We start from the raw sequence: 26,905 nt of genomic DNA, 5'->3' as shown, positions 1-26,905 counted from the left end.
TAAGGGAAAGAATTAGAAAAGCTAACATTATTAATGTTCTGTCAATTTGAGGATGATTTACATACAAGTTATTATTTGGCTTTTTGGACTAGTTGCTACAACTAGTAGTTTGACTTCCTGGATTGATTACTCTAGACAGTAGGTTGATTTCCTGGGCTGATTGCTGTGGGTTGTGGATCAGAATTCTAATTTTATATATAGTCTGTCCCTCATCAATTCATGTGTTCAATCTCTCACGCTCTTCACCCATAGACATATGGACTGAATTCATTTCAATACTTACTGGGATTTAGATCTAGGAAAGTCCACTAGTAGACTTCTGCAGATGATCCCAGAAAGCAAGGGTTGAGAGCAAGGATTATACAAATGAATTCCCAAGTAGGAGATGAGGAGACAATTTGTAACTATTAATTTAAAAGTTTAAAAAAGGAGTCATACTATTTTACTAATTCCGTGATAGTTTGTTGTTTCTCATTCCCATACTTAACCCTATACCCTGCTCTTTTCTGCTAGGACTAGAAGTTTTCAAACTATATTTTCCTTATTTCCTTGCTTGTTGACTTCATATTAGCATATTCTAATAGGAAGCTTGCATGAGAGATCAGAATATAGGAAGTAAAATTAAAAACAGTGAAAACAATACCTTCCTGCTTTTGGCATCAATAGGGTATCAGTTAAGAATTCCAGGAACAATGTGGGGAAGGAGTGATGCTAGACTCTAGTAGCCCAAAGAGAGGCAGCACTTTTCTGGTGGATCTTAAAAAAGGCATCTTCAGTTCCATAGCAACAAGTGAAGACTTTTGGATCTTAACCCAGAGAAATCAATGCTTCTCATGTCCAGGAATTGTCTCTTTTATGCAGTTCCCTTCCTCACTTCTGTGCTCCAACTCCTCCAGCATCAAGTCCCTATATTAAATTCTTTCCGTTTGATATATATATAGAGAGAGAGAGAGAATTTACTTCTATATACAGGATTCTAACTAATATATGTACAGGTACTGCTCTGGAGAAAATGTCAAGATTTTGAAAATGGCTTTAATTTCACTTAATAAAAACACTTTATTAATAGCCAATATTTATTATGATTCATGATTGAACTCAATCTTGTCAGCAAGATTACCTCTATGATGAGAACCATTATCTGCTTCAGATTTTCAAATACCTTATAGAGAAATTACTCCCATTTGTTTCCAAAGTATTGCTGGTCCATGAACAACTCTGCTTGCTCAGCAAAGCAACCCATAATATTCACTTGGCTGCTTTGGAAAACAAAAGGTTGTCTCCTTTGATTTTTGATCATGCCCCTTGTTAATAAACCAAATACACTTTTAAGAGGTAAGGAGTTATGTTGTTACATCAACATCTTTTTAAAGCCATATCTACCCAGAGCTAGGGTTCTCCCTGAAAGAAATATGCCTTACAAAGAAATTAGGATTTTTTCGTTGCCTTTTCTTTAAAGCTTTCTTTTATGCTTGAAAAGAAAGCAAAAACTTCCCTCTCTTTCCTTCTACCTCTCTCTTCCTTACACACACACACACATACACTCACAACACACACACGTCTTTACCTCATTAACCAAAGCTTTTGTGCATTTAGTAAGTTTTCCTGATTCTATTCACATCAGAATATACATTCAGAGTTCAATTTCAGTAAGATTGAAACAAGGTCTGAGTAGAAACTAAGATGGCAAATTTTGCAGTAATCTTTCCATTAATAGAATCCAATCCCTGCACATGTTGTCATAGAAATAAAGCTGGTATGACAGCAAAAGAAAAAACAACGCATTTCTCTTCAGCCTAATCGACTTAGGGAAAGCGATAATCCTCTGCTAATTTCTTCCGTCAGAGCAAGCATATGTTGTAAAGAACCACATTTAGAACAAAAGTAAGCTACATTAAGTGCTAAGAAATAATGCAAAGAATGGTTTGCTTTCTGAGTATGTCAGATTTTCAGGGTTCAAAGAAAGGCCCTTTTTTTATTGGATATGTAAACTCTTTCTAAACAAAGGACACAAATTCTTTAGGGAACTCAACTTACCGTTTCAGATTATTCCAGTGTGATACTGACTTGTTCCCTCATGGATTGTGTTGTTTGAAAGTTGTGATCGAAGTTAAGGTAATTTGGGTTGCAAAAAAATGACTTGAGGAAAAAGTTTCTTTCTTTAAAGTGATAGAAGTGCCTCACAGAGTATCAGCTGACTTTTACTGCAAAGCAAACCATCCCAAAACATAGTGCATCTGTCCTAGAGTGTTTGGGCTGCTATAACAAAAAATACCTTGAGTAGGGGGCTTAAGCAAGAAATATTTAGTTTTAGTAGCTCTGGAGGCTAGGAAGTCCAAGATCAAGGTGTCAGCAGATTCAGTGTCTGGTGAGGGCCCACTTCCTGTTTTTTGACAACCATTCTCTTGCTGTGTCCTCACATGATGGAAGGAGCAAGGAGCTCTCTGGGTCTCTTTTATGAAAGGACTAATCCCATTCATGAGAGCTCCACCTTCATGACCTAATTACCTCCCCAAAACCCTACCTCCAAATATAATCACATTGGAGATTAAGTTTCAACATGTGAATTTCAAGGAGACACAAGCATTCAGTCTATAGCAGCCTTAAAACAAGAAACATTTATAGAGACCAGCAATCAGCCAATCAGGGACCGTGGGCCAAAGCTGACCGGCAGCTGGTTTTGGTACAACCCAAGAGATGGGACTGGTTTTCACATTTTTAATGGATTATAAACAAACAAAGAATACGAGACAGAGAAAATATGTGGTTCACAAAGTCTAAATTATTTGTTATCTGATCCTTTCCATAAAAAATATGCCCACCTCTGATTTAGATCATGCTTTTGTTGGTCAGAAACTGGGCTCAGCAGTGTGGTTCTTTTATCTTTGCTGAGCTCCATCACACATCTGTGGGCAGCTGCCTGTCAGTTAGAGGGTTCTGCTTCTGGTGATTAGCGGTGGTTGGCTGGGATGTTAGGAGTGATGTGGCCACATGTGTCTTATCATCCAGCAAGTAATCCAGACTTGCTCACATGGTGGCTGTCAGAGCGTCCAGAGAAGTGCAGGAGTGCACAAGGCGTCTTGAGGCCCAGGCACTTAGACCTATCACAATGTCACTTCCTTTACATTCTATGGCCAACACAGAGAGAGAGAGGGGAATGTGTAGCTGTTTTTGCAAACTACACACATGGAAACCAAGGGCTTCAGGAGCAGAGGAACTTTACCCGGAATTGTAATGAGGAAGAAGAGAGCTATCTGCTACCTGCACTGTTGATTCCACCCTGAGACTGTTTTGCTTTGAGATTCACTTTTTTGCTTTCTCTCTCTCTGTACCACTTGGTCCTTTATTTCTGGTGTGTTCTCTATGCCCGCTTCACTCTTAGCCTTCTGGAGTCCAGCTTTCTCTGCTTCTCTTTGCACAGATGTCAAATGTGTCTATCCCAGCGTGAACACCATGAGCTCATATAGCGCCTCTGGTGGAATTAGGAAAAGATATCCTTTCCTCAGTCAAACACATTTGGCAAAGGAAGCACAGGCTGGATTTCAAGCAAGGTTGTTCCACAGGGTAAAACCTGCAAGCTCATTTTCAGGGGCCCTTGTCCTAACCTGGTTCCAAATCTCTATGTGTCTGCTCACTTTGAGTGTCATCCAAGACTGACTCCAGAGGGAGAATCTGATTGTGTCTTCTTTCAAGTACCTATTCCTAGTCCAATTATTTGGAGCTTACAGGGTGGCGTGTGGTATCCTGGGTCCCACCACCTACCCTGGAAGAGGGCATTAGCGCAAACTCTGAGAAACAGGACTGGTCAGATTTTTAAAAGGGAAAGTAGAGAGGAAATGATTAGGAAAAAATGACTTGGACTTGTGAGTATGCTTTGTGCTGGAAATTGGAAGAAGACTGAGCTTTATTTTATATTTACCAAGATATTGTAAATGGCACAAAAACACATTCCCATCTCTGCTATATGTTTTATATGCTATTGTATAAAAATAACATATGTCGTGCCCAGTCTATAATGAGCCTGATTAAAGAAAAATGTTCTTCTTCTCTAGCTTTTTATCAAAGGGCACCTGACCATTGATGTAAACTTTTAAATAGAATCCTCTCAATCCATGTATCATTATATCAATGTCTGGAGGGAAATAACACCTGGGTAATTTAACAACACAACACAAAGATGAGCTAAATATTACTATGCATATGACTTTGCCATGAAAACTCTGAAGAATTTACTAGACAGTTTACTCAAACATAATTACACAGAATTAAAACATACTGTGGGATCTGTTATGAATTTTCAACTAATGAAAATGTTTAATTAGTTCTGAGTAAGAAAAGAGGTTTATAACCAGAGGAGATTTTTTTCTTTGTCCAAATTCCACTGGTCCTCTACTGAAAGAACCATGCTCTATTTAGCCCCTTTCTACTGGTGCTGATGAATCAGTATTTGCTCTTCTGCTGTCCTGTTCCTACGGCCACGCATTACTATCCTCAGTTTCTACATGTATTATTAAACCACATTATTTGACTTTAAAGTACAAGTATTTATTTAAGGACTCTTGTATCTGCAAGAAACCAGGAATTACTTCTCGCTCTATTTGCTCAGCACTATCTGATCTATTGGGTGAGGGCGAAGAGAAAGACTGCATCTGATTATCTCTTTACCAACAAGAGCTTAATTGGTACTCCATACCTATCTCTATAGTTTTGTACCCCCATATCTGTGGTAGCAGAAAGTCAGAGATCTGACTCGCATAGCATTCCACGTCCCATGTTGGGGACCCTTCCTTGCATCTCTCATAATCTTTTCAAATCATTTTAAAGGTAAACTGAGAGGTGTCTTTTTTGGGCAAACAGACCTGATTTTGAATCTGGTCCCACAGCTCATAGCGAGGTAAAGTTGAAATAAAACATTTACATGTTTGATGCCTCCGTTATCACATCTGCAAAATAGAAGTAAAAACATGTGTTTCATAATACCGTCGGGAAGTTTAAAAAAGAAGTTCATATTAATCTCCTTGTGCATGGAACAATGTTAAATTACCTGAAAGTATGTTATTTCATATTTTTAAGTCTATTTGAGGAAAATTCCTCTCTCTTCTCCTCTCACCATTTTCATTATGGTTAACCAGATGTTAACCAGAGACTGCTGCTGTTAGCATGCTGCAAACAGAGACTTAACATGTGAGCATTTTGACGCTATGTGAAGGATTAACTTCTCCTTAAATGTAGCACCTTTAGGATTCAGCCATATGGAAAAGAATCTGAACATACAACTGAACTATGTATAGAGTTAATTTATTTTTTCTTAGATTACAGACAATCCAAAGGTAAGAGGTCTAGGATTAGTGCAGTGGCTTCAACAATATTCCTTTTATCCTTTTTCTCTGCCATCCTTAGCCCTTGGTCTCAGGATGGCTGTGAAACCTCTACATATTGTGTCTGCATTCTAGGCTGGAAGAAGGAATGAGGGGGAAGCAAAGGCATGCCAACTGAAGCTGCCACTAATTATCTGCACAACAGCAGCCTTCTTGCATGCCCTGGCCAATGATCTTCTGATTACATCACATGGCAATGCCTAGGAATATTTTCATTTGTTGCCTTTTTTTTTTTAAGGTAACATATTACCTTGCCAAATAGCTTTGACATTCAGATAGTAGGAGACAAATGGAAAGTGGTTATTAGTAGGCAATTAACAGTTTTTGACATGACAGTACCTACAGGCACTTCAAAGTAAGCTACTTCACAAAATGTTATCCCTCACATCTTCTGATGAAAGTGTAATGATGATATTCTCCAAGTAGAATAATTCATCCTTTGGTAAATATACTGATAAGTAAAGTTCTGCCCATGGATTGATTGTGAGAGAAAGATAGAGACCACTATTTCTAGGTAAGGGATGATGTTCCTCTAAAAATGACATGACTATCCCTAGACAGATGTAAACTAGGAAATATGATAGGGTATCAAGACTGAGGACTGAAACATACCTACAAGGGAAACTATTTGAGGTGGGCTTAAATTTTGGAGCATATTTTTCCCTATTGAATCTCTGGAATAGTGAGGAGAGTCAGAGTAGGTGTACTATTTGAAGGTTTTTTTTTTTTTTTATCCTTTTCATTATTTTCTTTACCATATCCTATGTATCGCTAAAGTATTACGTACTTGCAGAGCCTAATATGTTGGTGTGGGGGATAAAGTCATGAGACGGTAAAAAAAAGTCCGATTTATTACAAGTCTTCTCTCCTGCTGCTGACACTTGGGGTTAGTTAGCAGTGGTCTCTCAAAGCAACTATGCTTAGTACCTCCAAGAAGTGTCCGGTGGTGAGGTATGAGGTGGCTCACAGGAAGAAAGGATTATGAGGAGCTTGCAAATTCCAGTTATAAAATAAGTAAGTCATGGAGATGTAATGTACAGCATGGTGACTGTGGTTAATATCGTATTGCCTATTTGAAAGTTGCTAAGAGAACAGATCTTAAAAGTTCTCATCACAAGGAAAAGTGATTGTGCTATATATGATGATGGATGTTAACTAGACTTAATGTGATCATTTTGCAATATATACAAATAGTGAATCATGTTGTACACCTGAAGCTAATATAATGTTATATGTCAATTATACATTAATTAGAAAAACACTGAGTAGCTTGTAGGGCATGGACTGCCGCTAAAGAGGCAGTTGAAGAGTTGAGTCAAGCTCCATCTTTCCCAAGTTATACTAGAGGAAGACGTTTCTTGACAAGATGGAAGCTGAGGTTGGGTTACAAGGGTATGAGGACGAGTTTTAGAAAGAGTCAAGAACTAGACACTGCACTGCTATCAATAGAAAGGTGACCTCATTTCTCTTGGCCATATTTTCTGCTTTTGCTAAATCAAGGCATTATACATGATCGGCTTCAAGTTCCTTACCTGAAAAATTTTTCTGAGATTCTGAATTTAAATATAGATCTGGTGAGCTTGGAGAGGGTCCAAAATGTTTTGTAATAAGAAAAGTATGGAGTGAGCTGCAGATCACTTGCTCCAGTTTGCTTTCCAGCATAATTTTTAATTGGTTCATCTGGCAGCAGGAAAGAGCACGGCATCTTTCTGCACGTGTAGTGTAAGTGACATTATTGAAAATGTCATTATCGAGTATTTGCCCTTCTGTTTCCCAGTAGAGACACCATTTCATTCATTCTACAACTATTCAAAACGAGATATTCTAGGCAAAATTATGTATACACAGACTTCCAGATAAACTTGACTGGGAAATCATTAGCTATGGTATAAATTATAGAAAAATTACTACTAAAGTGTTATCAAAAAGCAGATGAAGGAAAATTATGTTTATCTGGAGAATTAAGACATCATTGGGAAGGTGATATTTTGAGTTGAGCTTCAAAATACGTGTAGGAGTTTAATGGGTGCAGAATATGAATGGTGCATTCAAAGTTGAGAGAAGAATGATAGAAAAACATGCAGTTATAAATTAAAAGATTAAAACAGAAAGGTGCAATGCCAGATCCATAGTGTTTAGCTTGAAGAAGACTTAAAGATAATTGTTGTCTTCCTTCCTTCCTTCCTTCCTTCCTTCCCTCCTTCTTTTCTTTGGTCTTCTTTTGAACAGATGAGTAAGCTAATTCACGGAAGGAGAAGGGAGTTATCCAAGGTCACATTGCTCTTTACTGGCAGCTATTGTGCTGATTCTTCTGACTTTTGGGCTGCCATTAAAAAATGAGGTAGGGTCAGATCATGAAGCACCTTGAATTTTACAAGAAACAGACTGGCTACTGTAGACAGTCAGAAGCCAAAGGAGCAGCACAGTCTGGCTTGGGGTTTGGAAAGATAATTCCAAAACTAGTGGGAAGAATGTGATTAGAATTGGGAAGATCAGTAAGAAAGGGGTGGTAATTTTCTAGGCAACATCTCAGGAATGTCATTGAGAAAGGATGAGAAAAGTTGGATAACAACACAATGAAGAAAATTGCCTAAGTGCTAACATGTCCCATGTGTCAGACCTGACAAACTTTGCCACAATAATCTTTCGCCTATAGATCTGGTCATCTTTGCAACTTACATGGTGTAGTGGTGACTATTTATAAGATTCAAAGAGTGTGCGAAGTTGAACACATTTCTTCTTCAGTTTCGATTTATGGTAGAGAAAGTTGGCATACAGAGAGGGTGGTCTTGTTAAATACCATTTCTGTGTGTTCTGTTGGCAGATGGCTAGCTGGTAAGAAGGACCTGTGACTATGGTTTCTATTGCAGCACTTGTTATCAAATATCCATCCCCAGCATCTGTGATAGACTGTTTAGCTCTTCCCTGCTTTCTTTCCTACTGTCAAATATAACCACATTCCCAACTCTACTATCATCACTATCAAGTGAAAACTTTTTATAGTTTCTCCTAAGCTTCATCTCAGAAAATGAATCTATGTATTAAGAAAAAAGCAAAGCAGCTGAATCATATATCAGGTAAAGAATATGAGTGATTGTGCTAATTGCTCAGCTAAGTCCTTCATTATTTCATAGCCTGTCTAGCATGATACCCACACGTAATTTCCCAAAACATGTTTTCTATCCCTCAATAGCTAGTAACATGCTTCTAAGCTTCTGTTTTCTAATTTGGATGAATGAGTGAACTTGGCTGAGAGGATGCATTGTCAAAGCTGATTTATGTTGTTGTCAATCCAAACTGCTTAGCTCTGCAGCTGAAATTATCCTTACATGCCCATTGTTCAGAGTTCAGAAAACCACCGTCTGTTCTATTGTTCAGCCATAGTCACAATACAGATTTCCCGTGCTGCTGTTCTTTTCCCTATGCATCAAGCTTTCCTACAATAATGGATGATTCTACCACAGAGGTTTTGGGAAGCCTCACAGGAAAGGGAGAACAGTTTTGCAAATGGGCAGCTGTATGCTGGAGGTGATGTAGGAAGAATATCTGAAAGCCTAAATAGCTATCGACCATTTTTATTTTCATAGGATGCATTCACTAATGAGAGAAATCACTTTATTTTTTTCATTATGGCATAAACCATTGAAACTGTAGGTCTCATTTCTTAGATAAGACAAAAAGAGCAGCAAGTCAGAAATAGACTAAGTCATGCTCAATGAGTATCTCTGTGAAACCACGAGAGATTTATCCAAAGGTAAAGAATAGGCTTTTCTATACATACCTTTCAGAATCCAAATAGGAAACACAAGCTATACTCAAACTAGAATAATTTGAGAAAGGTTTATTTATAAACAAATCATAAAATGTCAAACAAAAAAGTGAGCGCACTGATCTTAGGCAAACTTATTGCTCTTACCACCCGTTGGCCTGAGTGAATGGAGTAGTTACTGGAATCTAGAACTAGAGAGCTAGGCAGAGGAGCCCACCTTGAGAGAAAAAGTGACCTTTGGTCATAGGACACAGGTAGCTCTAGCTTTGTCTCAAGGAGGGAGCCAGAGGAATATATAGCTGCCTATTTTCCTCCATTCCTCATATCTACTGGGGTTCCTCATTGTCCGAACACATTGTGAACTGGAGTTGAAGAATCTCAGTGCTGCTGCAGCCATGGTTACAAGTCAACCTCCAAGACAAAAAGGAGGATGGAGTATGGAGAGGGTTAATCTAGAGAGGCAAACAAAACATACATGGTCAGTTGTTGTTAATATTTCTATTACTTATTTTCTCCTTGAAGTCACCTTCTCTTAAAGTTGACATCTTAACCTATCAATAGATCACTGAATTTTGTTCAAGGTCAAAACCAAGTTCTGTTCCACACTCAGTGTTTTTAAACTAATGTTTAGGAAGCAGACCAAGACTTGGGCTATGACAGGGTGTGTGGCCAAGAAGGAATTTTTTCAGAAAGGCCCTTCTCCAACTTAATCACCTCTTAGCACAGTTACAAATCACTTTCCAATTCTTTACCTCACTCAAATCTCACAAGACCACGGGATAGGAAATTATATCTCCACATCTGAGAAGAGAAAACTGAGGCCAAGAAGCTAATTTTTCTTGACTAAAGTGTTTCTTCTGCCCTGGATTCCACATTCTTGGTCCTGGGTCTCTGTGTACTCTTTGGTTCTGGAGAAGCTGCTATCAGAATGTAGTCTGTAATGTATGCTACTGTTTAGAGGACTGAATAGCTTCTTTTAACAACTGAACAGAGCTTGCTGGATATATGAAGTTTTCTCCTTACAGCCAGCTCAAATCCTGAAAAGTAAGTCATTTATAATAGGCATGCAAGAGTCAGAACAGTGGCAACTGGGTTTTTCAGAGTTACAGTAACAGCCGCTGGACTGAAATGATTTGTCTTCAGCCTCAGCATTACTTAGAGCCATCATGTTACACTGGAGCCAAACTCTCTTGAATGCTTTTGGATGAATCTGGCAACAGTTCTGCAACACATAACTTTAGGCATAAAGACGGCCTTAAGAGTTCTCTATCCTAACTCTGCTGAAAGAGAAGAAGAAGAAAAGGAAGAAGGAGAAGGACGAAGAGGAGGAGAAGGAGGAGGAGGAAGGAGAGAAAGAGAGAGCGATCTTTTTTTGCGGATGAAGATTTATGTATATAAAGCTTCATCTTTAAAGGTCAACTAGAACTCTTCTTTTCCAAATGAAGTCAACTTCTCCTAAGCACGCCTTTTTATTATTATGCTATTAGGAAGCTTAAAATTCATCTTTTTCCACAAATCATTGCTGGCACTGTATATACAGCTTGTCATGCCATTTGGATATCTTCCCTTGGTTAATGACTCGATAGAGTCCCTGGACCTAAAGACAAGGATCTCCTTTTATTTGCTGATTTTAGTGAAAGCTTTAAATCACTTTTGCTTTTAGCAAGCCTGTACTCCTGAAGAAAGATTTTATGTTTCCCCCATTGTATATGGAAAGATTGCACTCAAGTTTGAAGTAAATGTTTTGTTAGCCTTAATTTAAGCAGCTTATAAACATCAAATATGGACGTTCACCTGAAGATACAAATATACAGTTAAAATGCTCTCTTTCTTTCCATTTTATAATATAAATCAAACTGAAGAAATTCATGGATATTTCCCTTTTGCAGTTAGCTTTCAAAGGTTTCCTAGTAAAATGAATTGCAGAAAAAAAGTTCAATGAAGTTGTTCTTTGAACTTCTTTCTTCCCACATTTCTGCTAACGAACAAGAAGCAATCACAGCAATGAATTAATTACTCTTATAACATCTCTCATAATCACATTCTTTCAAGAACAAGGGTCGTTTCCTTCTTCTACTGAAGAACAGCCAATCAAAATACAGAGATAATTGTTCTAAAAATTCCTTGCTCTGTTTTTAGTAATTATTTTAAATATCTAGGGAGAAAAACTAAGGAGACACAATCAGAGGAGGAATTAATTACTCGATTAACTTTTCTTTTACTATGTTTCGTTTATTCACAGTTCTGGAAGGGGCCCTCCAGAGGTCATCACTCCATGTATCTGCCACCTGTCAGGGATGCTTCAAAACCATACAAACAGATGGGTAGCCTCCTAATGTTTTTGCTCCACCATTTAGGTTTCAATTTTTTTTTCTTTCTCTCTTTTTCATTATTTCTTTTTCTATGCCTCCTGGGCTATAATTACCCAGAATGGAAAAATATACATATTTTTCATTCTTCTCTAGGACCATCTCCAATCTCTTAAAGATAATACACTATGTCAAAACACACTTCATTAAATCTAGAACTTATTTTTGGAAAAGTAACATATCTTCAAAAATCTGTTTCCATTTTGAAGATGTGGGCTGAAATACTGCGAGATGGATAATGAGAGCACTCAAGAACACTCCAGGGAGTAGAAAAAGGAAAAAGAGACATGTTGGGAATACTGCCTCATTCCTACTACTGGCCATAAATTACATTTTGAACAATGACGTTTATTGTTGAGATTCCCATTAGTTCCCTGCATGTTTATCACATTTTAAATATTCCCTTTCAATGTTTTAAAGAGAATAAAAATAAATTGTTGTTCAAAATAAAAGTGATCATGTTGTTGTTTTTTTTTTTATCTAGTGCAGTGATATTCTTCTGGGGAGAATTGTGTAAAAAGTGAACGAGTCTGCTTTTGGATATATTTTAGGAAAAACTCCTCTTAACCTTGTCCCATAAAATGAATGACCATTGCAACTAACCCTATATCCATTTTCTCATTCTTTTTCCTTCTCAATATTCAGGAGTCCACATTTTGAGTTAAAAACTGAACAAATGTAACTTACAACCTTTGGATCAACATCTAGGGCCATAATGATTCGTATTTCAAGGAGTTTGGAGGCAGAAACAAGGTAATGATTCCCTGTCCGAGAACACCACGTGGTCAGAACCTTCTGTGGAACTAAATTCAAAGGACTATATATTTCATATGTCAGTCTAGATACATGTTCAAAGATGTGTAATGAGCTCAGATATTTCCCTCTACTTATCTTTTGCCCTCGTATATGATTCTCCTGAAGGGTTAATTAGCAACACTGCAGTATCTTCAGCACTGGCTTTTGTTATGTTCACTTCCCCATCTGAGTTCTACAAAGAGGATGTTCAAGAATTTACAAAGGGAAACAGACTGGAGTTGTGTTCTGTCTATTTATTTAAGTTGCTTTCATATCAAGCTTACTCCCGAGATAAAGAAAACAGCAACATCAGCTTTTGCTATGAAGAAACAAAACATTCGAAACATAGTGGCTTAAAACAACAACCATTTTCTTTAGCTCAGTGATGTGACTTGGCTGGGTGTTACCTCTCATCCATCTGTGTTCATCTGATGTGTTGGCCGGTGGTTGGCTGATCTATCTAGGATGGCCTCACTTGCAAGCTTGGTGGTTGGAAGTCTGGCTGTTCCCTGGGGCCAAAGCACAGATTGCTTATGTCTGTTCTACAAGGCCTCCTGTCTTTCAGCAGTCAACCCCAAGCTTGCTCACATGATTTGTACCGGTCAAATAGTGCCTCCTCAGAATTCATGTCTATCCAGAACCTCAGAATGTAACCTTATTTGGAAATAGGAGTTTTGTAGATGCAATTAGTTAAGATGAGGACATACTGAATTACGGTGGGCCCTAAATCCAATAACTGGTGTCCTTTTAAGAAGGGGAGAGGACAAACAGAGATACACAAAGAGAAGGCCATGTGAAAATGAAGGCAGAGATTGGAGTGCTACAGCTACAAGCCAAAGTAAACCAAGAATTCCTGGGAGCCACCGGAAATTATGGGAGAGCATAAAAAAATTTCCTTTCATAAGATTCAGAGGGAACCGACCCTACTGAGACTGTGATTTCAGACTTCTAGCTTCCAGAATGGTGAGAGAATAAATGTCTCTTGTTTTAAGCTACAAATTTGTGTCACTTGGTTATGGAAGCTCCAGGAAACTAATACTTAGTGATTTCAGGTTTTCAAAGAAGAGAAAAGGAGAGTAACTCCAATGTACAAGCACTTTTCAAGGCTTTGTTTGAGTCTCATTTACCAATGTCCCATAGACCAAAGCAAGTCACATGTCTAACCAGAATCAAAGATTCAAAAATATTCTCCAGCTCTTGATGGGAGGAGCTGTAAGATTCATTGCAAAGGGGCATAGACACATACAAGAAGAACATCTGGCTGTTTTTTTGCATTCCACATCTGCATACTTGAGATGTGGTCCCTACCCTATCATCCATGGGTAGCACAATCTAGCATATGGCTCTAGTACGGCCCTAAAGGTCATGTTCTTTCGAAAATGCTGTGAAGGATATTATCAGATTAACTGATAAAAAGATCAGCTTGAATTCATCATCTAGGGTCTTAGATTTACAGACCAGAAATACAGCCTTGTGCCTGGTAATGAACTACAATTTAGATTCCAACTGGACATTTCAACTGGACTATTACAACCAGAAACTTTCATAGTTACCATATTAACCTAAAGATCTCTTAGAAGACAGATTAGACCAAGAATTGTTCTAAGATCATATTTCGGTTTCTTTGTTTGATATTTTTTTTCTTTCTCTTACATAAACATCAGTTTCATGGAAAGACATAAGTAACAGTTGACAGAGCATCTTTGTTACTGCCAATTTCTTTTAGTGTACTGGCGCATTAACAAAAAATTCCCTACAATTTCTTGTATATGTTTGTTCAGATGGTATACTACTCACTAAGCTCAAACTTCAAAAGACTTTCTTTGAAAATGCTATAAAGGACATTATTCAACCAACTGACAAAATTGTTATACGGATGATAGATTAGACAGAAGTACTGTATCAATACAAATGCGTGAATGTGTCAACTCTACTGGTGGTATGTAAGAGAATATTCCCATTCTTAGGAAATACTCATTGAAGTGTTAGGGGTACAAGGATCATGATGCGTACAGCTTACTTTCTAAGAGTTCAGAAAAATATATGTAAACAACCCCATATAGGATATGCAGTAAAATACTAACAATAGGTAAATAGAAGTAAAAAGCAGACGGATGTTCTTTTTACTATTTTTATTTTAGCAATGTTTTTGTTTGAAATTATTTCAAGATGTAAAAGTTAAAATTAAAAAGTATTCTGTTTTTTACAAAATCGTAGAACAACCAAATCACATCAACTCTAATTTCTCCTTATTTCCTCTCTAACTTTGCACAGTTGTCATTTTTTTTTCATGGGAAGGAGGTGACATTGCCTTATGTGGAAAGATTTTTCTCAGGTCAGCTCCACTTTGGAAAGGCCAAGTTCTTCTGATTCTTTACTCATGCAGAGGGTCTAAGCAGGCAGGCAATCTGTCTGTCAGGCTGCACCAGATGTACCAGCTATTAAGTTGATCTACTACCCAGTGCCCACACTCTCTCAAAGGCAGGCTAATGGGGGAGAAAAGCAGGTAAGTGAAATGTCAAGGAGAATGGCAGTAAAAGCTGTGAATTGTATTCTAGTCTGCTTTGTAAACAGGAAGATGGATAGAAAGTAGAAGCATTATGTTCAATGGCCCTCACTGAACATGAAAAATGACTTTTTCTATATTAATAAATGGCATTAGATATATTCATACACCCCTTTTATCACAGCCAAAACAGTCAGGCAGTCACAAGTCAAATGATGAATAAGAAAAATAGTCAATGTCTTAAATATCTTTTATTCACTAGCCAGTTTGTTAAGAAGGCTCAACTTGGTGGGACTTAAAGGTGAAATGACTTTATTTTTTCCATCACTGCTTTGTCAAATTTCACATTGCTATCCACTAATGAAATCATATGAATTCCACAGTTTCATTCACTTGCAGTTATTAAAATTTGTACCATGTTAAAGCTTTAAAAAAACTAACCCATCCACTGGCAGTTATTAAAATTTGGTCCATTTTAAAGCTCCAAAGTCAAATTCAATTTAAAATTCATTTCCTCACCATACTGTACATAAGCCCCTTTCTCCTCCTTGCCGTCACTGCTGCCTGTATGAGCTTGAGCTGAGATACTGGCTGTGGAGTGAGAGACTAAGAAGATTTCTGGCTCTGAGATCCATACACCTCTTTTAGTCTGGCTCCTCTGAAGAGCTGCAACTTGGAAGAGGGGAAGGCATAAGTAAAATTTCTCCTTAATTAAGCAGACAATGTTTTAATGGTCTTCTTATGGACCATTCCAGTTTCTTTTACTAATAATGGTTGACCTTTGTTGTCCTCTAAATGACAAGCCTGTCGATTTTGCCTCTCTCATGGAATGTATGTTTAACTTATTACATTGTGGGGTTTCCCAATTTTACCTTTCTCTGATCCCAAGCTTGGAGATCTTAATGGGACCAGATGACTCTAGCTCAGCTACCATTTGACTCACGGAAAACTCATATTCCTACCAAGTTGCCCACTGCCCATGAGCCAGCTCACTCTAATTCTCTTCTTATATCCTCAGATAGACACAGCAGCAGATTTATGTGTCCTTTACCCAAGCAAATGTCCAACAAAACTGAGGAAGGCCAACCCCCTCTCCATTATGCGGCCACCCTTAATCACTTGGAGTCACTTTTCATTTTATTTCAGAAGGAAAAACTGCCTTATATTCCCTATCTATAAACCTTGAAAGACAAAATCCAAACCAAATATGACACGGTTATATTCACCAGATTTTAGATACAATAATTTTTTCTTCCCTGTTCTAGTCCAAAAGTGCCCTGAAAATTCCTTGTGGGGAGCCTAGAATACCACCATTATTAGGCTATAATAAAGTACTCCATCTCCACCCCCATTCCTGTGTGGGTGACATTAGAGTAGGGATAAGTGGGGATCTGGGACTTTCATTCTTGCTGGGCATTAATAAAGTCCCTTGCCATCTCATCCCTTCCATTTGTCCATCCCCCACACTTCCATGTCAGTGGAGACTTCTGTCCCCAACTGATGGTAATGAATATTGAGTTGCTTCTTCGCTTCGTCATTGGATTGGCGCCGAAGGAATTCTATTGAAGAGTTAGGACTTTCACAAATGCTCTACAGTAACTAGAACAAATACCCCATGATGCCCCACCCTGCTCCCACATAGGAACACAGAACTCCCGACCCTACTCAGCAGTAATAAGAAACCCCTTTCCCTGGATACTAACAGGGACTTCATGGGGTCCCTAGACTTTCACCCCCAGCTGGCGGTAATAAGGTGGCATTACTCTTTTCCCAAAGGAGCAGTGTTAGAGGAGTCTTGCTTAAGCAAAAGATTTTTAAAAGATTCAGGTAATATCCCAAAATTCCAGGTTTAAATTCAGTACAATTTTCTGTTATACGAAGAGCTATAAAAATAACTTGATTGAGAAAAGCCAATTAACAGACATCAACAGAAAGGTGACATAGATGTTAGGATTCTCTGACAAGGATTTTTTTTAGAGGACTTCATATTTTAGAGAAATTTCAGATTTACCAAAAAAAAAAAAAAAAAAATGAGTATATAGTACATAGAGTTCCAATACATTCCACACCCAGTTCTCCTTATTGTTATCATCTTACATTAGTGTGGTATATTTGCCACAATAAATGAACCAATACTGTTACATTATTATTAACTAAAGTCCATACTTTAATCTGATGTCCTTATTCTTTACCTAATGCCTTTTTCTTTTCCAGCATCCTTTCTAGGATACCACATTATATCTGGCTGTTGTGTTTCTTTAGGTGCATCTTCACTGTGACAGTTTTTCAGACTTATTTTTGATGACCTTGACAGTTTTGAGGAATTCACATCAAGTATTTTGTAAGACACCCCTTTATTGGAATCTGCCTCATGTTTTTCTCAGACATACACTGGTGCTATGAGTTTTTGAGAGGAAGATCATAGAGGTAAAGTGCCATTTTCATTATATCCTTACAAGAATACCTACTATCTAGATAATTTATCACTCTTGGTGTTGACCTTGATCAATTGGCTGAGATAGTGTTCAGTGTCTCTACTGTAAGATTATTCTTCTTTTCTGCTTTCCATCCTCTAGTCTTTGGAAGGAATTCTATATGCAAAGCTCAGTCATAAAGAATGGAGACTCATGGTTGCCTACCTGAGGGCAGAGTATCTACATAAATTATTTTGAATTCTTCTGCAAGTGAGCTTTGTCTCTTTCATTAATTTATTTACTTATTTAATCATTTGTTTATGTCAATATGGATATTGATTTTTTGCTTTGAATTATAATCTAATACTACTTTATTTATTTTGTCACTCAAATTCTTCCATTTAGGCCATTGGTAGCTCTTTCAGTTGGCTTCTGTATCCATTCCTTTCAGGCTTTCTCAGCTAGCATAGCAAAAAAATGTGTTTATACTAACATGTGTATATACAGATATTTATAAATATTTCTATATTTAACTATCTCTTACTCTATTAAACAAAACATAAATTCTTACTGATGTCTCTAACTCTAAACCATTAACATATGAATCATACTATCTTCCTCTGCTTGCTTACATGTGAATTCCCACTCCAATGATAAGAAATCTGGCTACCGCTATCCACCATCCATGTAGTTAAATTTTCAATTCTAGTATACTTGTATAGTGCTTTCTAGCATAAAAACAAACAGACCAATGGTACAGGATAGGGAGCCCCGAAATAAATGCATGCATGTATGTTCAACTGATCTTCAACAAGTGTACCAACAATACACAATGGGGAAAGGATAGTCTCTGCAACAAATGATGTTGAGCAAATTTGATACCTACAAGCAAAAGAGTGAAATTGGCCCCTTATCTCATACCATACACAAAAATCAACTCAGAATGGATTAAAGACTTTATTGTGAAACTTGAGACTGTAAAACTCCTAGAAGAAAACATAGGAGGTAAGCTTCATGACATTGGTCTTGGCAATCATTTCTTGAATATGATATGAATAGGGCAAGCAAAAACAGGCAAATGGGACTACATCAAACTAGAAATCTCTGTGCAGAAAAACAAATAATCAACGGGATGAAAAAGCAACCTATGGAAAAGGAGAAAATATTTGCAAAGTATATATCTGAGAAAGGTTAATATACAAAATCTATAAGGAACTCCTACAACACAAAAATCAAATAATCTGATTTTTAAAGTGGGCGAAGGACTTGAATAAATATTTCTCAAAATAAGACATCCAAATGGCAAACAACAATATGAAAGGTGGTCAACATCACTAATCATCAGGGAAATGCAAATCAAAACCACAATGAGATATCACCTCACACCAGTTAGAATGGTTGTTATAAAAAAAAAAAAAGATAAGTGTGGGCAAGAATATGGAGAAATTGGAAACCTTGTGTACTGTCATTGGGGATGTAAAATGGCATAGCCTCTATGTAAAATGGTATGGAGGTTCCTCAAAAATTAAAAATATAAATACTGAGCCAGCCCTGATGGCTTGTAGTTTGGCAGTTGAAGCGGTTGAAGTTTAGTGTGCCCCACTTCAGCGATCTGGGTTTGGTTCCCTGGCAGGGAACCACACCTCTCATCTGTCAGTAGCTGTGCTGTGGTGGTGGTTCTCATAGAGGAACAAGAAGGACTTACAACTAGAATAAAAACTATGTTCTGGGGCTTTGGGAAGGAAAAAATATATATAACTACCATAAGATCTAGTAATCCCACTTTAGGGTGTTTATCCAAAAGAATTGAAATCATGATCTTGAAGAGATATCTGCATTCTCATGCTCATTGCAGCATTATTCACAACAACCGATAAATGAAAGCAACCAAAATGTCCATCAATAAGTGAATGGATAAAGAAAATGTGGTATATACATTAAATGGAATATTATTCAGCCTTAAAACAGATGGAAATCATGCCATGTACAACAACATGGATGAACCTGAAGGACGTCACCCTAAGTGAAATAAGCCAGTCACAGAAGGACAAATGTTGCATGATTCCGTTTATATGAGACGTCTAAAATAATCAAATTCATAGGAACAGAGACTAGAATTATGGTTGCCAGGGGCTAGGGGGAGGGGGAAACAGGGAGTTGATGTTCAGTGGGCATAAAGTTTCAATTATGTAAAATGAATAAACTCTAGAAATCTGCTGCACAACATTATGGCTATAGTTAACAACGTTGTATTGTGCACTTGAAAATTTAAGAGGTTAGATTTCATGTCAAGTATCTTACCATAATAAAAAAATAAAATAAAAATACCAATAAAATTGAGACTAACCAAAAGAAAAAAAGAGAGAGGAAAGAGACAAAAATTACTAATATCAAGAATGAACTGGAGGATATCATTATAGGCTCTTCAGAAGTCAAAAGGAATCCCACAACTAGAAGGACCGGCAACTAAGATATACAACTGTGTATGGGGGGTGTGGGGGGGTGTGGGGGGGTGTTGGGGAGATAAAGCAGAAAAAAAAAAAAAGAAGTCAAAAGGATTATAAGGTACTACTACAGACAACTCTACACAGATAAACTTGACAACTCAGATGAAATGGACCTAATCAATAAAAATCATATACTGCATCACTTGGTTGAAATAGGTAATTCGGATAGTCCTAAAACTGTAAGGGAAATTGAATTTTAAATTTAAAATCTCACGAAGAAAATTCTCCAGACCTAAACTTTTTCACTGGACAATTCAATCAAATTTTGAAGAAGAATTTATGGCAATACTATATCATCTCTTCTGGAAAATGGAATAGGAAAGCATACTTCCTAAGTCATTTTGTGAGGCCTTTTTTTATTGCCTTGATACCAAAACCAGAGAAAAACAACATAAAAATAGAAAAACTCCTTCAATATCCCTCATTAAGATGGATGCAAAAGTTCTAAATTCTCAAAACAGTTCAGCAATATATAAGAAATAAGACCAGGTGGGTCTTATTTAAAAGTCTCAAGATATTAAGAATAGAGAGGAACTTTCTCAACCTGATAAAGAACATCTATAAATAACTTAGAGCTAGCATCATACTTGATGGGGAAAGGCTGAATGTTTCACTCCCAAGATTGGAAACAAAGCAAAGATATTTAGTCTCACCACTAGTATTTGATATCATACTGAAAGTCCTGGATAGAGCAATAAGACAAGAAAAGGAAACAAAATGCACATAGATCAGAAAGGAAGAAGTAAAATTTTCTCTATTTTCAGATGACATGATAGTCTTCATAGAACATCCCAGGAATCTACAAAGAAACTCCTAGAACTAATTAGTTGAGTTCAGCAAGGAACTGGTATATAAGATCAACATATAAAACTCAATTGTGTTTGTACATCCTAGCAATGAATATGTGGAAATTGAAATTAAAAAATACAATATTGGGGCCACCCTTGGCTGAGTGGTTAAGCTCCTGTACTCCGCTTCAGAGTCCAAGGGTTTTGCTGGTTCAGATTCTAGGTGCAGACATGGCACTACTCATTAAGCCATGCTGCCCCAGCGTCCTACATACCACAACCAGAGGGACCCACAATTAGAACATGCAACTATGTACTGGGGGGCTTTGGGAAGAAGAAAAAGAAGATTGGCAACAGATGTTAGCTCAGGTGCCGGTCTTTAAAAAAAGGTACAATATCATTTACAAGGGCTCAAATAATGAAATATTTAGGCATAAATCTAACAGAATGTGTACAGGACTTGGATTTTGAAAATTAGTCCTATATTATTAGACATAATATTGTATTTAGTTTTTCAGGTATCTGTCTTTCCCAAACTACAGTTCATTAGCAGAAGTCACGTTTAAACATTTTTGTATGTCAGTATTAAGCATTCTTATTTTCTTATTTTTTAAATGCTATAAATGTTTTACAAAGAGATTAATAAGTAGATGAAATAATGGCGGAGCTGGCCCCTTGGCCGAGTGGTTAAATTTGCGAGCTCCGCTGCAGGCGGCACAGTGTTTCGTTGGTTTGAATCCTGGGCGCGGACATGGCACTGCTCATCAAACCACGCTGAGGCAGCATCCCACATGCCACAACTAGAAGGACCCACAACGAAGAATATGTAACTATGTACTGGGGGGCTTTGGGGAGAAAAAGGAAAAAAATAAAATCTTTTTTTAAAAAAAAGGAAAGAATGGCAAGCATGTATTTAGAGGTTTGGAATGTAAAATTTAGTTTGGTAATTAAACACCTTTTCATTGTTAAGGAAGCCAGTTCAGGCAGTAGAAGCTAATGACTTGTGTGTCTCATGACTTGTGTGTCATTGTCAAGGCTAGTCTTGATTGTAATTGGAATCTTCAGGTTTTCTCATAGCTTTCTCCATGACACTTCCACATTCCATACTAAACACGCTTCAACTTTAGTTCAAAAAAACGGGGGGAGGGTGCTGATGTAAGAAAAAAAAAGTAGTTTGGGTTTGGGTGTGTGGGAAGGCTGTGGGAGGGAAGGTAGTTCTCACATGCAGAGATGTGTCTACTGACTCATTACTTGCCTTTTTCCGAAAGAGTTACCTGCTCATCCTAAGGACAAAGAGTAGCTAGCTAATTAATATCCTCAAAATCCCTCAAGGAAAGTGTTCCAATAGCTGTGAATTTTTTTTTAAGCTGAAGCTCTTGGTCTCTCCCGCTCCTGTGACTTCAATATTTGCTTTGTTTCATGACAATTTATATAATTTCACCTTCTAAATTATATAATCCTTAAAGGTAAGAGCATGGCATCTTATATCCTTCACAGGTGCAGCACAGTGATGAGGCTTTGTTCATAGTAAGTGCCCACAAATACTGAAGGAAAGAAAGAATGATTGTTTATTTTTTGTCTTTGTGTAACTATGTTACATCTTGGGAACACACCAGTGAACAAAACAGGCATTTAAGTGTAGAAGGCACATATCAAAACAAAGAATCATATATACAGAGGTAGACTTACGAAGTATTAGAACTGATATTAAGGGAGATAATTGTTAATATAATACAACTCAGTTGGGAGTGGGAACTGCCTGGGGACAGAAAAAGACATCTCTGAAAAAGTGATATTTAAGTTGAAATCCGGGCTGAGGAATTTGCCAGGTAGAAAGCAAGGAGCATTCTAGCAAGAAAGTGGAAGCAAAAGGTACTGTTTATGAAAGGTGGGCAGGCGCTTGAAGAACTGAAAGAAGCTAACAGAACTGGGAGTTTCTCTCTCTTTCTCCCTCTGATACTGACCCTGATATCAGTTTCCCTACATTAAACCCAACACATATGGAGTTAAAACCAAAACACTCTTTCCCTGCTTACTCCCTGGCTTCCTGGCTCCAGAATCCTCTATCCTCCATGGAGACAGACACCACTAAGGACAAACACATGGATTCATTATCTCCTCCCTGCAAAGAGATAGAGACTGGTGGGAAAGCTGCTGACCAGCAAGGTCACGGGCTCCCTCCTCTCTGCAAGTAGTCTCAAGGCCAAACACAGGCTGGTGGGAAAGCTCTCACCAGAAGGCCATATGCTCCCCCTCCTCTGCCTAAAACCCCAAATAAAAACCCTACCTTTTAGCTTTTCAGAGAGTTTGGGATTTCAGCATTAGCTGCCCTCTCTTCTTGCTCAGTGCTGTGCAATAATAAAATTCCCCCTTTCTTCCACTACCCCTGATGCCAGAGATTGGCTTGCTGCAAAATGGGTGAGCGAACTCACTTCAGGTTCGGTATCAGCTCCTTAATCCTTCCCCACTTTTCCTCCATGTAAGAAGTTAGAAGATTCCCATTTCCCAAAGGAATAAACTAGTTCACTGGGAGGCAGCTCCATCTTACATCTGAGATCTACAGCAGCTGGGAACTTCTATTCATAGTGAAAAACACAAACATGCAGTCCCTTGATTATTTGGAGAAATATTTCTTTCTGTTAAAAAAAGTCTTATTAGTCCACAAAGTTTGGGAGACTTACATAAATGCCCAGGTGACATTGATGTAAAAATTATTGAAGTGCCTTCCTTAGTCTAATGATATTTTTGTCTTCAGTAGTTGCTTGCTGACTTTTACTGCCCTAAGCTGCAGCCTAAATATTATTTCATGTCATTTTGAGAGGTGGATTTTTCCCACATGACAATTTTAAATTAAATGCATTGAAACACTTTTTAAATTTGTTGAAAGTGATATAATTAACAAACACACTGCATCTAATTGTAGAAGGCAAACCTGTATGTAAAAAGATTTACTGGGGCCACCAAGTGGTGTCATGGTTAAGTTCTCGAGCCCCACTTGGGCAGCCTGGGGTTCACATGTTCTGGTCCCAGGCATGGACCAACACACCACTCATCAAGCCATGCTTTGGTGGTGTCCCACATATAAAGCAGAGGAAGGTTGGCACGGATGTTAAGTCAGACTCAATCTTCCTCACCAAAAAAATGAAAAACAAAAAAACCCCCAGATTTACCATGACTGAATTTTACGTGATTTGAAAGTAGTTATTGATTGATATACAATAAATGGCTATTTTTTCCACATCTTTGGTATTATCAAAGCTGGTTCTCTTTTAAATGACATTTTAAAGTCTTTATCATTAAGAAAAAGAAAAATTTGTTGAAATCTTAATCAACCTTGATATATACCATAATTGCCATACCTGCTATTGTTATTAGCCACTGATGTTCCAAATAATTTGGAAGCATAGAGAAGACACAATTTTGTCACAGTGGAGGCCGGGCCAAGTAGAATAAACACTAGCCTAAAAAATTAGCATGTTCTAGAGAATTCTGATGAGAGGTAATTTGTGCATTTTCCTCTTATTTATTTTTGTTTTCTTTTTCAGCTTGGGAAATTATCAAGACTAGGCTTTTGTATTTGCTGTTCCAGTAATTGTCAAAATAAGGCCCATAGCTTAGTATCCTCATAGAACAGTAGCTTCTATTAACCATCTGTTGTTCCTTTAATTATGGTTTTCTGTCACGAGTATGAAAGTACAGAGATGAAAATTAGATAGAGTGGGGAGCCCGAGACAAGAAGCACTCATGAAAAAACATTTCTATTAGACAACCTTTTATTCCACATTCCAAAATCCATGAGGAAGTTATATAAGATGAAATGTTGATCTGCATTTGACACTGGGTTTTAATAAATTATGGATTCCAGTAAAGTTTAGGTTTGGAATAATTTAAAGGGCCCTCACTCATACAGGAAGAAGATGGTAAATAGATGAGAGTAAGGAATTCTGTAAAGAATAAGTGTAACTCTTTGGACCTCAATATTTAATTTATTACTACCTTACTCCATGAGAAAGATATGCAGGTGAATTCTTCTTTCCTTTATACAGTCAAAAAAAGGGTAGAAATAGAACTAAGTCAGATAAATAGTTTTACTCAGAAAATTCCTGGTGTCATCACCATGAGCATTCAATATTTGAATAGAGGACTTAGAAAGCACAGTTGGACCCATTCTTTGAAAATATCTCATTCCACATGGAAAAATAGGGAAATAACTGTCATTATAATCTGGGCTCCTCAACACTCTGGTTGTAAATAAATCAGCCATATATTTTGAATTTCCTTTCAGTTTTTCTTCTTCAAAAAACGTTTTAGGCAATGAAGTATGATAAAAAATAATAGGATGAAAATAATATAATTCTGAACTAAGCCTCAAAAATCTGATGACTCTGAGACACTGGAAAGTTATTTGTTCTCTTTACGTCTACATTTTCTCAATTATTAAAAGCTCAAATATTAAGTTTTTGAACTTACTAATTTCTTTAGGTAAGCATAGCTTATATATTTTAAATATCTGCCTTTATATTTAATATTTTATATTTTTAAAATATGTAATATTTAACTTCCATATCATACTGTAAAAAACTATTTTAGATAATGCAATATTATCTTCAATCTCCATACTTATTCTTCTCCTTGTCACTGCAGTGCTATGTTCTTGGCTATAAAGACTTTCTTTCATTAAGCTTGTTATCTCTTCCTTTCATGGGGCTGACTCTCCTGGAATGGTTGTTGATTCTTGTTTGAGCATTCATCATGTGCTTTGGATTGTCAATATGTGCTAACAATAGCTGCTCACACAATCAGCCTTTAGGGAGCAGTGGGTCATGCTGCTGATCTGTTTCCCATGGTGTTTAAGAAGGAAAGGTATGCTTATGTGGAGGATTCCTTGGTGGATCTTATCTGCATATTTGCAAACCCAGTTTATCAAACGCTGGAAAATTGACACATACGCCCCCATTTGTTGATCTTTCTTAATTGCAGATATCTTAACTCTATGGTCAGAACCAAGGGGCCAAGACAGAGACAACGCAGGGGATAATTTACCTGGCAACCTCCAGGGGAACCCAAACTAAAAATCCTATAAATGACCTCTGTGTCCCCTCCTACTCCTAGTACCTACATCTTTAGGAAGCAACCACTTGTATGCATTAGTTGGTGAAATATTTTCTTCTTTCCATCTTTTAGGAGTTTTGCACAATTTCTGAAACACAAAGAAGTCTAGATTTGCTTTCCAGCAAAAATGCTAATGAATTCACTTATTTTAATAGCTTTTGGAAAGTGGGTAAAATATTGCCTGCTTCTTGTCCAATATCTTGAAATCAATATATAGCATAATGAAATCAGTATAAGATCAATTAAGGTATATAAAGTATGGCTCTGCAAATCAGTGAGTTAAGGGTAAATTATTGAATAAATTGTGTTGATGCAATCATTTAATTGTTTGAAAAACTAGAAAAATTTGTCAGAGCATCATGTTAAAGAGGCTCTTTTAATCATAAAACAAACTGGAAAAAATGATAGATTTGACAATGTAAAAATTGAATATTTTGTACATCAAAAATACCATAACACACACAGAATTTGGAAAATAAATTTAGAACCTATGTCATGTTGGAAATGCTTAATAAAACAAGTGAGTAAAATTAAAGGTCAAAATTCATCATATTTCAGAACAATTATTATTTTCAGAAAATATAGTTGAATACAGTGATACTGTATGTTTGTGTCAACTAATAAGATAGTTGAAATAATAACTATAGTTCAGTGACAGATCTAATAATATTAATGTTTAAGAAATTAACTTTCCTGTGTATGACTCAGTTTAAATATGTCATCAGATGAAAGAGTTCATTTAACCTAACACCAAAAATTTAAAACACACAGTAAAAATATTAAAAAGAAATGCAGAGAAGCCATATGAAAAGAAAACCTTTAATTTATCTAAAGATTTAAAAGAAAAAACGGAAAAATTAAAACATACTTTGTTTTGGACAAATAAGAATATTATAAACATGTCAGAATATTGTACACATTGTAGATGCAGTAATATTTATGTTACCCAAAAGAGACGATCTTGAGGAAAGAGATTGAAAATATTACTAAAGGTTATCCAAAAGGATATAAAATCCTATAAAAAATGAGTAATGGAAGAAGCCTAATTGTACTAAATATTAAAAAGTTAATGATATTAAACACAATGAAAGCAGATTAATGAACTGGACTAGAGGGTTTAACAACAGATACATAGGAACTTAGAATATGCACTTCAAATCACCATGGTAAAAATATGTAGTCAATTAATAATGTTGGGACAAGGGACTAGATCTTTGAGAGATGATTAAAAGGCTGGATACTTTTACTAAAATCAGATACAGATGGC

This window comes from Equus przewalskii, chromosome 15, assembly GCF_037783145.1.
Source record: "Equus przewalskii isolate Varuska chromosome 15, EquPr2, whole genome shotgun sequence".
NCBI lineage: Eukaryota > Metazoa > Chordata > Mammalia > Perissodactyla > Equidae > Equus > Equus przewalskii.
This window is presented reverse-complemented; position numbering follows the sequence as displayed.